The following is a 19060-nucleotide window of genomic DNA, read 5'->3' on the forward strand; positions in this document are numbered from 1 at the left end:
AAAACAGAATTAGAAATAACAAAACCAAAGTGCTTTTAATGATACTGAAGTGCTTAGGCATATTAGCCCTCGAAGGAAAGGCAGCTCAATCACTTTAGTCTGACTTCCGACCAGAAAAAAAACTCAGTTATACAGGACAAAAATGTAAACAAACTGTCAGCATATTTTCAACAACATACTCCGCCACAAGTCTCCTAACCTCTTGAGGCTGAAGGAGCATCTCAGAGCTGCAGAACGTTAATTTTGGCTGCTTTGTGATTTTATCGCCACTCTCATCCTCCGCTTGCTTCCTTGCTAACTTCATGTTACTATGGCACCTCTGTAAACGCTTAGTTAAATTACTGGTGCTATTTCGGGAAGTGGACCGTTCTTTAGGTTTAGCACACAAAGTGCATTTGACTACGATGTTCTTCACATCCTTATTTTTCACAAACTTAAAGTAATGGGCGTGTGCCCATCTAGAGAATGTGCTAAACGCCGTTAGATCAGCTGCAGGTTCACTCCTCTCTCTCTCTCTCTCTCTCCTGTCTGACTAGCCTAAAGGGAAAGGAAGTGAAACATTTTGCGCGGACGTTTCACCTCTGCTGATCTCGCGGTGATTTTGGCGAATTTGTATGAAGGGAAAAAAAAAACACCACTTCATTCCAGGTTAAAAATGCATTGTAACGCGCCTTACTGACATTTGTACCGAGTAAAATATTACCACATTTTTTCTGTAATGCCTTACATTACCGCGTTACTGCAAAAAGCAATGCATTACAGTAATTCGTTACTTTTGTAACGCGTTACTCCCAACACTGCTAATCGTTCAATATTCGAATTAACAATTATAGCTCATAATTCTGTGACCGCAATGAATACCGTCAGCCACTTAAATCACTTCGACTTGCCACCGCAGTAATGGCGGAACACACAAATCGGTCGCCGAATTCGTCCACTGGATTGAAAAGTATATAACGGTTTTTAGATCTTGCACTCCGAACAAGGCAGTACCTTTCTACTCGCCGTGGTCTTCATGCACTTATAAACATGTAAACCAAAATGACACAAGGCAGTGGAGTGTATTTCCCAAACATCATTACAGGGCTCAAACACAATGTACGTCATTGGGTTGCTCTTACTCACGCATCACTATTTTTCAGCTAATATTACGGCTTACACAAAGGTCAAAGACGTCTCTAAATTTTTGTTATAAAATTGAACCTACGGTACATGATCCTTCCAGAAGACCAGTCTTCTCTCTTCCTTTTCGTCTTGGAGCTGGTGGTAGTTGGTAACTAGTAGCCTGGGCCCGCCCATCCTAAGCGTGACGCAACACGAGGGCAGAGCTTTGAAGTCGCGTTTAGCCAGACTAGTGCGCCGTTTACACACCCGGGTATTTTTAAAAACGCATATTTTCTAAACTCCGTTTTCCAAAATAACTTCGTGCACACAACTGCGGGTTTTTTTTTTAATTACGTTTATATTGATCCGCATAAATACGCTGTCAAGAGCTGTTAAACTCTCTCTCATATATATATATATATATATATATATATATATATATATACACACACACACCCTCTCACATACACACTCTCTCTCTCCCTCCTTCATTCACACACACACTTTGTCTCTCACCCCCTCTCTCCAGCCAGGTCCCGGAAGTGACTTGTTGTTGTTGTTGTTGTGGGATTTAGGGTCGCTCCCATCAAGTGATGCTATGGCGACCTGTAACAAAAATACTGAGGTCAAGACCTCACTAAGTGTTTCTATATACATTTGCAATATATAGTACTTATAGGTACTATCTGTATCAGTTATTTACACCACAAGTGTATTGAAACCAAACCCAACATAATATGGACCTTCATTAATGATTTCCCTATAATACAACTTTAACACCCTAATCTAAAAGTGCTTATCCTGAAATGGAAAATTGAAAAGTCCCAATCACCTTTTACTCTGGGCCGATTCAGAGTGAAACCAAGACAAAGTGGGCCTGTTAGTAAAGTAAGGTGAAATTGTGCACCTAAATCTAAATAAATTTTTTAGTTCCTAGCACATATTTCCATATTTTGTCATAATGACTTTTATTTCCTAATAGAGAAGTACTGTCGACTTTTAAAGATTTTGACATAAGCATATTAACAAGTTCCTCCTGCAAGTGCTGGAATTCAATACACTCTAGCAGGTAGTGCTGGACATTTTCTGGGAATTGACAGAAATCACAATTTCCATCAGGGTGCTTGCCTATTAAGCATCTTGTAGAATTTAACCAGCAATGACCAAACCTGATTCGAGTCATACACACCTCCTTCCTTCGGTTGGAGTCTGTATACTTCACCTTAAGAGACACTTTATTTTCAGACTTGAAATAAAATCTTTCCTTAACATCTTTATTCCAGCGATCCTGCCATAACCTCATGATAACCCCCTTCATGTCCTTTAAAATATCTGCCATTTCTGGGGAAATTGTCAATTCAACATTTTCATGAGAAAGAGCTTATTTTGCCAACTGATCAGCAACCTCATTTCCTCTTAGACCCACATGACCAGGAATCCAAGCAAATTCCACATTGATACCTTTATTTTGCAGCATAAATATTTGATACCTAATCTCACAAACCAACTTACTTAATTTATCTCCTTCAATAGCTTGTAGAGCAGATAAGGAATCTGATAAAATTACAAACTGAAAAGGAGGATTCTCTGCTAACCAAGAAATGGCTAACAGAATAGCCACCAACTCAGATTCACACACACTTGTATTATCAGTTAATCTCATGCATTTTTTAAAGCCCATTTCTGGAACATAGAATGCACAACCTGTTTTATTCTCACTTTTAGAACCATCGGTGTATACCTTTAAATGATTATTCCACTTTTGCAAATACTCCTTACTATGTGCTAAATTTATAACTGGAATATCCTTTTTAGAGATATTATTAGCTAAATCTAAGCAAACTTTTATGTCTCCACATTCCCAATAAGGAATATTATCAACTATTATTTCCTGACCCTCAATATTGAGATCTTTAGTGTACTCATTTACTTTATTAAATATACTGTTGAAAGAATCCTGGTATTTACCATCATAAGCTTCTTTAAAGCATGCACTAGTAGGATGATTAGGATTAAATTTATATTTAACCGCTAGTTTACATTGCAACCACAACCTTCGTAGATCTAAAGGCATATCACCACACTCAACCTGTAGTGCATTAATAGGTGTTGTCATTAATGCTCCACAGCATATTCTTAAACATTGAGCCTGAATTTTGTCCAACTTATTTTTATGAGTTTTAACTGAAGTGTCATAAACTTCACTCCCATAATCAATAACAGACCTAATTAGACCTTTATATACAGATGACAATACTTCTTTACTTGCACCCCACTTTGAACCAGAGATCACCTTTAGCAGATTTATCCTCTTTTTACATTTCTTAACTACATAGTCAATGTGATCTTTCCAAGTAAGTTTTTGATCAAAAATTAACCCTAAAAATTTAACTTGTTTTTCTTGCTCTAGCTTAGTACCTTGAAAATAAATATCTATAGGCTCTTTACACTTTTTCCTATGAAATAAAATCACTTTTGTTTTGGCCTTCGAAACCTTAAAGCCCCATTGATCACACCATGTTTCTAGATCATTGATAGCTCTCTGAACCTGTCTTTTTATATATTTAATGTTTCTTCCTACTTTCCATATTGCAGTATCATCAGCAAATATGGACACTTGCATACCACTTAAATTTAAATCATTGATAGCAATCAGAAAGAGAATAGGACTAATTACACTTCCTTGAGGAACACCATTTTGTACATTAAACTCATCTGATATTGCATCCCCAACCTTTACTTGTAAGACTCTATTATGTAGAAAACCATTTATCCAGTTAAACATATTACCATCTATACCTAGTTTATCTAGTTTGTATAGTAAACCTTTCTTCCAAATCATGTCATATGCTTTCTCAATGTCCAGAAAGACACCTAAAACCACAGATTTATTAGCAATACTTTTTACAATATCATCACTTAACTTTATAAGCTGATCGATTGTAGACCTACGTTTTCTAAAACCAGATTGATTAACATTGAACAGATCATGTTTTTCCATAAACCAATTTAATCTATTAGTGATCATTCTCTCCATTAATTTACAAATATTAGATGTTAAAGCTATTGGTCTATACGAAAGAGTATCACTTTTAGCTTTACCTGGTTTAAGTAAGGGAATTATTAAAGCATGCCTCCAAGAACTAGGCACATACCCAGTACTCCATACCAAGTTATAAAACTTTAATATTACTTTACAACTTGTTTCAGACATATGCTTGAACATTTCATAACAAATCTGATCTTTTCCTGGAGATGTGTTTTTACATTTTTTTAAAGCTTTCTTAAATTCACTCATTTTAAATGTTGCATTTAAAATAGAATCATTACTAGCCCTTTTATTAAACAAATTGTTATTGTTATTTTCAAATGACTCCTTATGCTTACTAAACTTTTCAGAATAGTTGGCATCACTACTCACTTTTGCAAAGGATTTACCTAACAGGTTTGCCTTATCTATATTTTCAGTAGCTACAATATCACCACTTTTAATAGTTGTTATTTTTTCACCAGAGTATGCATTATTCATCTTTTTAACTACTCTCCAGACAGAACTTAGGTTTGAGTTTCTATTTAGTGTAGAACAATAATCACGCCATTTTCTCCTTTTAGTAGATTTTATAACTTTAACAGCTATTGCCCTGTATTTTTTATACTCAATCCAATCTTTTGGGTCCCTAGTTCTTCTAACTTTATTTCGACACCTTTCCCTATTTTTAACTGCTATTTCACATTCCTCATTCCAAAATAAACCATTCTTTTTAACAGTTTTACCATCTTTAGACCTGGGAATATATTTTGAAGCTATATTAAATATACCATCAGATATGTAACTATTGACCTCCTCTAAATCAACCTCAAAGTTAACATTATCTAATACAGTATCACATTCCCTAGAGAAATTTTCCCAATCTGCTTTTTTAAAAGACCATCTTCCTAAATTCTCTTCTTCATATGCGGCTATAGATTGAATTTTAGTTATAATAACAGCATGATCACTCCCAAATGTATTATCAACCACATCCCAACTAGAAAGGGCTGCATACCTTGGAGATGTAAATGAGAAATCTATTGCACTTTCACCACCAGAATACATGTGTGTTTTTAGACCAGTATTTAATATAACCACATCATTAGTCTCTAATATATTTTCAATCATCTTTCCTCTGCTGTCAGTTTTACTATTGCCCCACAACTCACTTTTGGCATTAAAATCTCCACATACAAAAATATTATTTTTAGATAAAATGTCACTTAACTCATTTTCACTTACTATTACACTAGGAGATAAATACAAGTTAAAGATTTCTAAATCACCTATATTGGTTGTAACTTTTAGAGAGATTCCTTCTAAATTTTGTAATATATTAACATCTTTGTATTTTATACCTTTTTTGACAAAAACTGCAACACCACCTCTTCCATTCAAACCCTCCTTTCTAATAACTTCATAACCACTAAGACTATACTTAAGATCTGGTTTTAAATAGGTTTCCTGCACACAAATAACATCTGGTTGGCTTTCTAACTGAGATATGTAATTTTTAAATTCTAAACCATGAGCAATAATACTATTAGCATTCCACTGTACAATACACAATCCTAACCATAGTGACCTATTCATGAACTGTTGTATCCTTGGCCTTCATGTTAGTAGGAAGCTTTTTAAAAATTTGCTCTGCATTCAGCTCTTTTCCCACTATAGTCCCGATTTCTCTGGTTAGTATATACACAATGTTTGACATTGTTTGCCCTTTAAACCTGTCAGAGGTTGCATAGAACCATAGCCTAATCATGAGTTCTGCCAGACTTTGGATATCCACATAAACTTTATCTGTATTTCCCTTTTCGCTATCCGTACTAGTACTTTGAGAAGGAGCTTCACTAATGTCTATTTTAGACCTTACCTCCTTGACTGCCTCAGAATAACTAAGCTTGTTTTGCACCTTTACAACCATGATTTCCCTTGCCTCAGTAAACTTTGGGCATTGTGTAAATGCTGCCGAGTGCTTACCACCACAGTTACAGCACACTGGATCCTCATGCTTAGAACACTCCTCATAATCATGATTTTCCCCACATGAAGGGCACCTCTTATTCCCATTACAAGATGTTGCAATATGTCCAAAACGTTGACACTTATAGCATCTGATTGGCCTGGGAATGAATAACTTTACTGTGTAACAATTGAAACCTATGTATACCCTTTCGGGCATGATTTCCCCCACAAAGGTCAATACTACAGACTCAGTCTTTTTGACTCCCCCTAGACGCTTAACATCTGAAATCTTTATCCCATTTTGTGTTTTAACATTGGCTAGAATAGACTGGTCGGATAAATCAGTACCTACCCCATGAATGATTCCTTTTGTGGACACATCTTTTCCTACTCGCTTGGTTCTCAATTCTACACCTTGAAATTTTTTGGCTCTTGCCAATTGTTTTCCTTGATCTTTAGCACAATGAATTTGAATTCCCCCATCAAACAAAGGGACCACTTTCTCAACACTTTCTACAAATTTCTGTATTTCTTGTGCAACAATAATTGGGTTTGTTTTAGCAAGATTTATTGAGTCACACCTCCACACTACTATCTCAAGATCACCTTTTGTCCTTTTTTGACTACTATTGGGTTGTTCATATTCCCCAGAATTAGACCTTTTCCTACCACCTCCCTCACTATCCTTCCCCATTTCTCAACATTAACAGGTATAAAATATTGATAAGTATTAAAGATATGTAAATATATTGGAAATTATATAGAAACACTTAGCTTTATCAGAATACCGCCAAGAGGCCCTGCCGACGAGCCTCCAGGTCGTGGACTCTCACCAAAAAACCTGAACAGCGGAAGTGACAGTGCTGCCCTAAACTGTGTTAAATGGAACAGGGGGTCGGGCCTTTCCTCCTCGTTAGATTATTCCGGTTATCTATGGAATCAATTTTGTGCCAAAATGTACACGAATAATTTGTTTGCCAGTCTAAAAAAATTGACTTTTTTTTTGTCTTTTTTTGTATTTTGATTTGTCGTTTTTGTTTGATATTTCAAAAGTATTGTATGAACATTTTGGCACAAAATTGATTCCATAGATAACCGGAATAATCTAACGAGGAGGAAAGGCCCGACCCCCTGTTCCATTTAACACAGTTTAGGGCAGCACTGTCACTTCCGGGACCTGGCCGGAGAAAGGGGGTGAGAGACAGGGAGAAAGTGTGTGTGTGAGGGAGAGGAGTGTGAGAGAAGGAGAGAAAGAGACTCTTTCTCTCCTTCTCTCACACTCCTCTCCCTCACACACACAGAGTCTTATTTTTAATATGTGTTTTTTAAGGTCTTAAAAAGCATTATATTTCGCTATTTTTTGAGCTATGGTATTAAATTTCACATGGGAGGTATTAAATTTCATCCGGGTAGCCTACGGTAAATGAAAAAAAAAACATATGTCTGGATTTTTTTTCCGCGCTAACGTTATTTATTCAACCAGCGTCGTTTGTTATCAAGATGCTGAACAAGTAGCACAAAAGCCGTTGTGTGTCTAGCACTAGTTCTAATAGCGCAGGAACCACGCCACTGGGGGCAGTGTGTTCTTTTATCCATGTAGTAGACAGTGATGGGAATAACGGCGTTAGAAATAAACGGCGTTACTTTTTTTTAGTAACGAGTAATCTAACTAATTACTTTTTACATCGTTATAACGCCGTTCCCGTTACTTACAATAAAATACTATGCGTTACTTTATTAAAGCTGTTCTCATCTGGCACGCTGCTCGTTCAGCCGTTCTTTACGCTGCTTTAGTGTGGGGCGGGGAGACACGAGACAACGGCACAGTAAGCCAATCAGAGTAGATTTGGACAACATACGTAGGTAGGCCACGCCTACTGCACTACTGCGCGCTCTTTCAATCGGAAGACCCAGCGATGGCGAGCGGTCAGCCCAGCACTGCGCTTTCACACTGGAAATACAGCCAGGACTTTTCATTACTTGAAATAAAAGGCAAGAGTGTTTACGTGCAATGCACATTATGTCGAGGAACAAAGCGTTTGTCCTCGTCAGTGGCCAGTAATTAGTAACAATTTTAATAACTACAGAAATATATTACATTTGATAGATGTCTTATCTCACATTGTCCCACAAAAATATTAATATAGTGTAGATAACATTACTAATTGGTTCTGTTAAGTGTCCATTTCAGTCATTAAACACATTTAACATTCACTTTTATTATGATTACACTAATTGAATTTGATTTTTTTTTTTGAGGGGGAACAAAATGTAACGGAATAATTACTTTCTCTGGTAATTAGTTACTTTTATGACAAAGTAACTCCGTTACTAACTCAGTTACTTTTTGGGAAAAGTAACTAGTAACTATAACTAATTACTTTTTGAAAGTAACGTGCCCAACACTGGTAGTAGAACCATTGAGAGTAGAGCAGACGAGGAAGAAGTGGTTGAACTTGAACATGAACGGAGATGGGGAAGTGTAAGTTTAGTAACAAGTGGCTTGAGGAGCCAAAATACAAAAGTTGGCTAACAACAGCAACTTCAGAATATGAAGCGAGATGTAAGGTATGTCGGAAAGACATCAAGTTAACAACAATGGGCTGTAAAGCCCTTGACGCTCACTCGAAAGGGGAAAAGCATATGCGCTATGCTGCTAGTCGGGCAACAACAGTCCCCAGAGGCAGTTCGATCAGTAGTCAAACTTCCTTGCTTCCTCACTGTTTGTTCATGGCAGTACCCTACTATTAAAATATTGAGAAAGCAGTTAATGTTCTGTTTTGTTAACTGAAGATCAATTTGTTTCCTCACTGTTTGTTTACAGCAGTACCCTACTATTAAAATATCGAGAAGGCAGCTAATGTTCTGTTTTGTAAACTGAAGATGCACATTTTTTATATAAAAAAAATGCTTTGAACTTAACCTAGAGTGTGCTTTTTTTTTTTTTACTGTACGTATTTGTTCCGCGGTAGTGGTCTTATTTTTTATACTCAGTGGTCTTAAAAAGTATTATTTTTGCTGGTCAGAAATGTGCAGAGACCCTGAAGAGTGTGTGTATGAAGGAAGGAGGGAAGGAGGGAGAGAGAGAGAGAGAGAGAGAGAGTATGTATATTATGAGAGAGAGAGAGAAAGCAAACAGGCGAATATAGCTCTTAATAACAGAAATGCTGTTACTCTGAGTGTTTCCATGCTTGTCATATGTACAATGGTCGCTCTTTTGTGGCGCGAAGATTGCCTAAAACTCCGTTTTGGTCTCTTTACACACAAACGCAAAACGGAGTTTTCAAAAAAATCTCCACTTTTGCCGGGGTTTTTAGAAAGAATCGTTTTCAGAGGAAAAAAACTCCGTTTGTGTATAAACGAAAGGCACAAACGAAGGCAAAGGTCTGCGTTTTTAAAAAATACCCGGGTATATATAAACGGCGCCTTAGTAACTAGAGCAAATGCTCATAAGACTGTCTTCCGGTCGTACTGGGCATGACATTTCAAAACAAAAGCTCCCTATTCCTACAAATAAAAATAGAAGATGCGTTACAGAACATTTCCAACATTAAGGAGGGCTGTTTCACATGTTTATTCACATACGAAAAACAGTTGTCCCCATACCCAGCGATTTAAGAATTAACTTCCACTTCCTATTTACCCCCAAGGCTCACTCCCAGTCAATTTATTATTTATGATTTTGCAAAGACTGGGTATCTTGCAATGTCACTACTGTATTTGCAAAAGCCAAGACGAAAGATACTACGTTTGATTTTATCAGAACATCAGCATAAGAAAAAGACTGACTTAAGACAGTTATCCTGACCACCTTACACCAAATTATCAAGTTGGAGGAAGTGTGCCCCAACTCTCAATTTTATTCCTACATGGGAAATTTGTCCATGTCGGTCAGATCGCATGAAAAATCATTTGATGTAAGGCTGACAGAAGAAAGATACAGACAAGATGTAGACTACCAATGTGTAGTGTGTGTTAAAATACATTTTATTAATTTTCTTTTTTAATTTATTGTTCACTTATTTTTACAGTGTCCTTTTTTTTGCTAACTTTAAATTATTTACACTCCATTGCTGTGTTTTTGAAAGTTAAAATTATTTGCATTAGAAATTTAAAAGTTAATATTCGTTGCTAGTATTGTTTGTTGGTTGGTTGGTTGGTTGTTTTTTTTGGGGGGGGAGGTTAATTTTAAATTATTTACATTTCATTGTGTCATGGAAACTCCCCAGCAAAAAATAATTCAAAGAGTTTGCAGAAAAGTTTAGATATTTATTAAATCAGTTAACAAAAGTGGCGGCATGGTGGTGTAGTGGTTAGTGCTGTTGCCTCACAGCAAGAAGGTCCGGGTTCGAGCCCCGTGGCTGGGGAGGGTCTTTCTGTGCGGAGTTTGCATGTTCTCCCCGTGTCTGCATGGGTTTCCTCTGGGTGCTCCGGTTTCCCCCACAGTCCAAAGACATGCAGGTTAGGTTAACTGGTGACTCTAAATTGACCGTGAGTGTGAATGGTTGTCTGTGTCTATGTGTCAGCCCTGTGATGACCTGGTGACTTGTCCAGGGTGTACCCTGCCTTTCACCCGTAGTCAGCTGGGATAGGCTCCTGCGGCCCTGTAGAACAGGATAAAGCGGCTAGAGATAATGAGATGAGTTAACAAAAACAGAGTCAGTCTACAGAGTGATCTGACTCCAAAGTGCAAAATCATTCATTTTTATAGTGTTCTGACACAAAGTTTGATAAGTATAATGAATTCTGATTGGTTCACTCATCACAAATCTAGGCAGCACAGTGGTGAGGGCAGCACGGTGGTGTAGTGGTTAATACTGTCGCCTCACAGCAAGAAGGTTCTGGATTCAAGCCTAGCAGCCGAAGGGGGCCTTTCTGTGTGGAGTTTGCATGTTGTCCCCAGGTCTGCGTGGGTTTCCTCCGGGTGCTCCGGTTTCCCCCCACAGTCCAAAGACATGCAGGTTAGGCTAATTGGTGGCTCTAAATTGACCATAGGTGTGAGTGTGAATGGTTGTTTGTCTCTGTGTTAGTCCTGCACTGACCTGGCGACTTGGCTAGGGGTGTACCCCGGCTCTCGCCCATAGTCAGCTGGGATGTGCACTGCTCTGCGTATGTGCTCATTGCTCACTTGTGTGTGCATTATTTATTTATAACCATTATTTAACCAGGTTTGTCCCATTAAGATCGAAGATCTCTTTTTACAAGAGAGACCTGGGCAAGAACGGCAGCAAAAAAAAAAAACAACAGTTTCAACACATTGTCACATTAGACATAGACACATACATGTCAACCTATACGGAATGTCCGTATTTTATACAGATTTGATTCAATAAACGTGGTATACGGGCGTACAAATAAAGTTATACGGATTCTTTAAAAAAACTTCAATATTTATTTAGAGCTATAATCAATTCCCATGATGATAAAAGAGCACATAACATTTACAAACGTACTGTACACCACAGACAGCCAGTAAAGAGTCTTATGCAGGGGTTAAATTGGGCCGGGGCTGTCCGGGGCTGAGCCCCAGCACATAAGCTCGGAGCAGATGGCATATGATCACGCACACATCAAAAGCAACAAACCCTTTTCACGATTTTCAGTTCTGAATAATTAAATATCGTTTTATTAATCAATAAACCCATGACTTTTATGAGATAGATCATAGTTTTCCTGATAACAAGACGACCTGTCAAAGCTATTTAGAACAGAACTTGCGATCAGAGATTCTGGTTTCTGGAACACTGCGTGGGTTGCCAATTCCGCTTTTTATAAGCGACTTTGGGGTTTCTTTTTTTGTGAGCTCGCTTTAAAAAAAATCAGAAGTCGTGGTTTGCAGGTTTTTGGGCTTGTGTTTCAGCGTTGTGACTTGTTTATAATTTTCTCCGTACACCATCTCCCCTTTTACCTGCATACGATCCTAATCCATCAGAGGTGCTTGAACGAACTGTCTGTGCATTTGGCGAGTTCAATTTCCATAGTCCCCAGTTATCGACAGAAATTAGCCAGGGGGAAGGGGGAGATGTCAGTTAAAGTTAGCTACTGAGATTGACCAAAAGTTGAGCCTAACGTTGCCTCAAGTTAGCTACCTTTGGCAAACATAAACAAAACACTCGTCTTGTGCTCTAGTCATTATCATATTTTTTATTATTAAAAACAAAATATCAAATAATACTGAAGAGGAGAAAAAATAATATTGATCTAAATATGTTGCGTTTTTATTTTTAGACAGTATGTGTTTAGCAAAACACATACTGTCTAAAAATAAAAACACAACATATTTAGATCAGTATTATTTTTTCCCCTCTTCAGTATTATTTGATATTTTGTTTTTAATAATAAAAAATATGATAATGATTATGTTCACTGTATTGTTAATATTATTAGTGTTTTATTATTTATTGTTAATATTTAATTTAATGTTAATTTATTATTATTTATTGTTAATATTATTAGTGTATTATTAGTGTAATTATTATTGTTATTATTATGTATTCAATTATTTATTTGGCATGTGGTGCTTTTTGTATTGTCTAGAACATACATAAGATGAGCATATTATAGCAGCAAAATAGAAGCACAATCATTTGAATGCAGCAAAACTTTTTCTGCATTCAAATGATTGTGCTTCTATTTTGCTGCTATAATATGCTCATCTTATGTATGTTCTAGACAATACAAAAAGCACCACATGCCAAATAAATAATTGAATACATAATAATAACAATAATAATAAATGCTTCCAATGTTATAGTGTTGTTTGTATTTGGTTGCATTCACTGCATAAATATATTTGATTGACAATTTGACTGACAGTGTTTTGGCATATTTAACATTTATCCTCCAAAATAAATCAACTGTTTTGGTTTAAGATTGTGCAAGCCTTCAAATTTTCTCACTGAACATTTCTCCTTCACATTTTTCACCTGTAGGCATGTGACAAGATTTAACATGATATTGCTCAACCTACCTCTGTAAAGTCAGCTAACAACTTATTAAAATGCACCAGAATTCAGCAAATAACATGTATGATAATAAAAAACTTCTGGGGGAGGACCCCCAGACCCCCCACTAATCATTTCCTTCAAACCAATGTACAACAACCTGTACAATCTGTTACATTGGCCAACCAATCTACATTCAAACTGCCATAATGTGTAGGGGGGCACTACAAGACACACATAGGCCTACAACACACAGATAAGGTGTATATCTCTGTGCAATATGATATGGTTATCAAATTAGAGGGTTATTTTCCAAAAAGTATATTGGGGCAGGGCGGCGGGGGCAGGGGCGGGTACGAGGCAGAGCCCCCCCACATAACCAATCCCAATTTAACCCCTGGTCTTATGAAATCGCGCGTTATCTTGTGGTAGCGAGACTTCGTTCCAGTTTTGATCATGCGCACACCGCATTGCGAGAATCCCGCCAACCCGGAAGTATTTTGTTTGAAACGTGTATTTCCACCTGAACGACTTTCACTAGCGACTGAAAAGATTCTGAATGGGCACTCCGGCAAGATCAACACAGACACTTGCTGTGACATGCAACCTAGTGAGGTATTGGTGCAGAGTGCTAAAAAAGCTGTCATGAAGTACAATTCAGAACATTAGAGTGACACTTTGTGTTTTTGTCAAACATTGGAGCTTTGTATTCATTCTGAAGGTTTATTGTTATTAATATTGAATAAAAAGTAACTTGGATATATCATTGTTAATTATCATTCAAATTTTAGGTAAATTATTTTAATTTGCATCTTATACGGATTTTATAAGGGAAATACGGATTTTGGAGGTTGGTTATACAGGTTTGATTGACCAAAGGTTGACATGTATGTAGACATAAAAATACAAATAAACAATTGAATTTACAAAATCAGGTCAAGATCAAATAAGACATCTCATCTCATTATCTCTAGCCGCTTTATCCTTCTACAGGGTCGCAGGCAAGCTGGAGCCTATCCCAGCTGACTACAGGCGAAAGGCGGGGTACACCCTGGACAAGTCGCCAGGTCATCACAGGGCTGACACATAGACACAGACAACCATTCACACTCACTTTAGAGTCATCAGTTAACCTAACCTGCATGTCTTTGGACTGTGGGGGAAACCGGAGCACCTGGAGGAAACCCACGCGGACACGGGGAGAACATGCAAACTCCACACAGAAAGGCCCTTGCTGGCCCCGGGGCTCGAACCCAGGACCTTCTTGCTGTGAGGCGACAGCGCTAACCACTACACCACCGTGCTGCCCACATCTCATCTCATCATTCTCATTATCTCTAGCCGCTTTATCCTGTTCTATAGGGTGACAGGCAAGCTGGAGCCTATCCCAGCTGACTACGGGCGAAAGGCGGGGTACACCCTGGACAAGCCGCCAGGTCATCACAGCGCTCAAATAAGACATCTCATTTCATTATCTCTAGCCGCTTTATCCTGTTCTACAGGGTCGCAGGCAAGCTGGAGCCTATCCCAGCTGACTACGGGCGAAAGGCGGGGTACACCCTGGACAAGTCGCCAGGTCATCACAGGGCTGACACATAGACACAGACAACCATTGACATGTCCATTCAAATAAAACATTTGCACTCATGAAGCCTCAAAACAATGGGATTTATCATGGACTTAAATACATTCAGAGATACCAGATTATGGAGTTTGAGCTCTGACTGCAAATTATTCCATGTAGTTGGAGCAGAAAACCTAAAAGCTTTCTTCCCCATTTCTGTTCTAACCCTAGGAACAGTAAAATGTAAAAAGTCCAGAGAACAAAGGCTGTAGGCTCTATTATTCAGGATTAAAAGAGATGATAAATAAGATGGAATCATCTCAAGGATAGCCATGTAGATAAAGACATACCAATGGCCAAGCCGGCATGCATATAAGTAAGTAAAGTAAGTAAATTTAATTTGTATAGCACATTTAAACACAGCATGCACTGACCAAAGTGCTGTACAGAGTCAGTATTAAAAGACAAATGATCAAATAAAAAGAAAAAAGAAAACTATAATAATAACAACAATGACAATAAGCTGATGGTTAGGGAAAAGCCAAGGAGTAGAGATGGGTTTTTAGCCTAGATTTAAAGGCAGAGATGGAGGGGGCAGATGTAAAGATGGGGCAGATATAAAGATGGCCAATTTACTTTAGTGTATAAGACACAGTGATGAGTTAGAGCTCCACAGTTTATGATAAACCTCAGAGCACCATGATACACACTATCCAGCACGTGGAGGCATTCATATATAACACATCACCATAATCAATTATCGGAAAAAAGGTCAGCTCCACCAGTTTCCGTTTTACCCCAAAGGAAAAACAAGACTTATTTCGAAAATAAAATCCAAGTAAAACCTTTAGCTTTTTAGCAATATACAGAATATGTGCCTTAAAAGACAACTGATCATCAATCAAGAACCCCAGATATTTAAAAGTAGATACAAGTTCAATTTGTTGACCATTACTGGTGACAATGACAAACTGATTTAACCTTGCTGATTCTGAATTAGTGAAAAACATGAGTTTTGTTTTATCAGCATTTAGAACAAGTTGCAATTGGCAGAGCTGTTCTTGCATTCTATTAAACGCATTCTGCATATGCAAACACTTCTGAGGCCGTGGGTGCAAAGCAATATATGATTGTACCATCAGCATAAAAATGAAAGGCTGCATTTGGGATATTCACTCCACTATTGTTTATATACAAGGTAAATAAAGGGCCTAATACTGAATCTTGTGGCATCCCCTTATGGACAAACTGAACCTCAGAAGAAACACCTTCTAACTGGACAGCCTGGGTTCTGTCTTTAAGATAATTTCCAAACCATCCAACTGCATGTACAGAAAACCCAACTGCTGTAAGACGTTCAGTCAAAATGTTATGGTCCATGGTATCAAAAGCCTTAGAAAAGTCTATAAAAAGAGAAAGACAACATTGTTTATTATCTAAGGCTTCTGTAATATCATTTATAACCTTCAAAGTTGCAGTAATGGTGTTATGTTTTTTGCGAAATCCTGACTGGGAAATCGATAAAGTAGAATTAATTGCCAGGTATTCTTTTACTTGTTGACTGACAAGGAATTCAAGTACCTTAGCCAGAACAGACAGTTTGGAAATAGGCCTGTAATTGTTTAAGATAGTTGGATCTCCTTCTTTCAAGAGGGGGATAACAAACGCAGATTTCCAGACTTTGGGAATTGCATTAGTCGACAAACTAAGATTAAAAATTTTATACAGCTGGGGGTGTCGTGGCTCAGGTGGATAAGGTGCCATACCATAAATCCGGGGACCTGGGTTCAATTCCGACCTGAGGTCATTTCCCAATCCCTCCCGCTCATTTCCTGTCTCTACGCTGTCCGATCCAATAAAGGTGGAAAAAGCCCCCCCAAAAAATCTTTAAAAAAATTAACACAGTGGAACAGCTACAATTTCAGATGCCAGTTTTCAAAAGAAAGGCTCCAAATTATCTGGTCCTGGTGATTTTTTAGGATCAAGGTCTTTTGGCGCTTTAGCGACCTCTGCTATAGAAAAAGGGGTGAAATTAAAAGCCTGAACATTGCCAGCGACCCCATCAACCTGTGAAGAGTCATTAGAGGACTTGTCACTAGGGGAGGGTTGTTTAAAAGGGTTTTTAGAGTTAAACAAAAACCCAGAAGAAATAAAATGTTTGTTAAAACAATTCAATATGTCTGTTTTGTCAGTTACCCTGCTACCATCAGTCAGCATACTGGAAGGGAGACTAACTGAGTTTGAGGTGGAAGACAAAGATTTCATTGCTTTCCAAAATTTCTTTGGATTTTTCAAGCTTTTAGTAGTCATAGACAAGTAAAACTCAGCCTTCGTATTTTGGAGAAGAGAAGTAAATTTATTTCTTAATTGTCTAAAATAAAGCCAGTCAGTTTCCAAACCTGATTTACATGCCCTAACCATGCAGAATTTCGCTGATGCAGAACTTCTGCTAGTTCAGTTGTAAACCATGGATTAACACGGCCTTTATTTCTAAATTTGCGCAGGGGGGCATGTTTATTAAAGGAACACTCCGGAGTGAAATGCTTTCTAGGTCTATTTTCGCATTATTGGGAGTGCATATGTTGAGTTGCTAGGCACTCAACTTTTACGGACTGTCCCATGAAGATGGCGTCTGGAGAAGACCAAATTCAGGTAAGGTCACTGGCTTTGTATTTACTCTTCTACACACTCTATCCGTGCACTTGCAGAGCCAGGGACACTTCGTTTTGTTTGTAGGAATCCTCTACTCACTTCCACAGAACTGTCATGTTGTTTTGAGCTTTGCAATGGTTTTAAAACTAGCGTTTTGTATCGGCAAAAAGACATGCCCCGCGCACTGCCGGTTGAAATCGCAAAAAACTAATTTTCTCAAAACACATCCGATTGACGTGATTGTGGTAGCAACTCAACGTATGCACTCCCAATAATGAGAAAATAGACCTAGAAAGCATTTCACTCCAGAGTATTCCTTTAACAAAGTGACTGAAACTTTCATGAAAATAACTCCAAGCCATATTCAACATCATAAAAAAGGGCAATTCTATCCCAGTCAAGGTAATAAAGATCATGCAAGAAGGCCTGTTCAACAAACATTTTCATATTGCGCTTCTCTACAAAGTGTGGCTTACTTTTCGAGAGCCTTGTGTCTCTCACTACCACTATCACACAGTGATCACTCATCATTTGGAAAGACACCTGTTGTCACATACAGTTAGGTCCATATATATTTGGACACTGACACAATTTTTTTTTACCTGTTTACTGAAACATATTCAAGTTATAGTTATATAATGGACATGGACATAAAGTCCAGACTTTCAGCTTTCATTTGAGGCTATCCACATTAAAATTGGATGAAGGGTTTAGGAGTTTCAGCTCCTTAACATGTGCCACCCTGTTTTTAAAGGGACCAAAAGTAATTGGACAATTGACTCAAAGGCTATTTCATGGGCAGGTGTGGGCAATTCCTTCGTTATGTCATTCTCAATTAAGCAGATAAAAGGCCTGGAGTTGATTTGAGGTGTGGTGCTTGCATTTGGAAGATTTTGCTGTGAAGAAAACATGCGGTCAAAGGAGCTCTCCATGCAGGTGAAACAAGCCATCCTTAAGCTGCGAAAACAGAAAAAACCCATCCGAGAAATTGCTACAATATTAGGAGTGGCAAAATCTACAGTTTGGTACATCCTGAGAAAGAAAGAAAGAAAGCACTGGTGAACTCATCAATGCAAAAAGACCTGGACGCCCGCAGACGACAACAGTGGTGGATGATCGCAGAATAATTTCCATGGTGAAGAGAAACCCCTTTGCAACAGCCAACCAAGTGAACAACACTCTCCAGGAGGTAGGCGTATCAATATCCAAATCTACCATAAAGAGAAGACTGTATGAAAGTAAATACAGAGGGTTCACTGCACAGTGCAAGCCACTCATAAGCCTCAAGAATAAAAAGGCTAGATTGGACTTTGCTAAAAAAACATCTAAAAAAGCCAGCACAGTTCTGCAAGAACATTCTTTGGACAGATGAAACCAAGATCAACCTCTACCAGAATGATGGAAAGAAAAAAGTATGGTGAAGGCATGGTACAGCTCATGATCCAAAGCATACCACATCATCTGTAAAACACGGCGGAGGCAGTGTGATGGCTTGGGCATGCATGGCTGCCAGTGGCACTGGGTCACTAGTGTTTATTGATGATGTGACACAGGACAGAAGCAGCCGGATGAATTCTGAGGTATTCAGAGACATACTGTGTGCTCAAATCCAGCCAAATGCAGCCAAACTGATTGGTTGGTGTTTCATAATACAGATGGACAATGACCCAAAACATAAAGCCAAAGCAACCCAGGAGTTTATTAAAGCAAAGAAGTGGAATATTCTTGAATGGCCAAGTCAGTCACCTGATCTCAACCCAATTGAGCATGCATTTCACTTGTTAAAGACTAAACTTC

The 19060-nt window shown here is 38.1% G+C and overlaps 1 protein-coding gene and 1 pseudogene across 1 annotated transcript in view; both read right to left on the reverse strand.

Moving 5' to 3' along the window:
- Positions 1-1307, reverse strand: part of st3gal5 (ST3 beta-galactoside alpha-2,3-sialyltransferase 5) — a 123547-nt gene extending 122240 nt beyond the window's left edge. The window contains exon 1 of the mRNA XM_060927635.1: positions 1208-1307. The gene's annotated coding sequence lies outside the window, so the exon portion shown is untranslated. The remainder of the gene's footprint in view (positions 1-1207) is intronic.
- The window catches only part of LOC132889894 (uncharacterized), a 55383-nt pseudogene that overhangs the window by 21044 nt on the left and 15279 nt on the right, over positions 1-19060 (reverse strand).

The sequence above is a fragment of the Neoarius graeffei genome, chromosome 8 (assembly GCF_027579695.1).
Source record: "Neoarius graeffei isolate fNeoGra1 chromosome 8, fNeoGra1.pri, whole genome shotgun sequence".
Taxonomy (NCBI): Eukaryota; Metazoa; Chordata; class Actinopteri; order Siluriformes; family Ariidae; genus Neoarius; species Neoarius graeffei.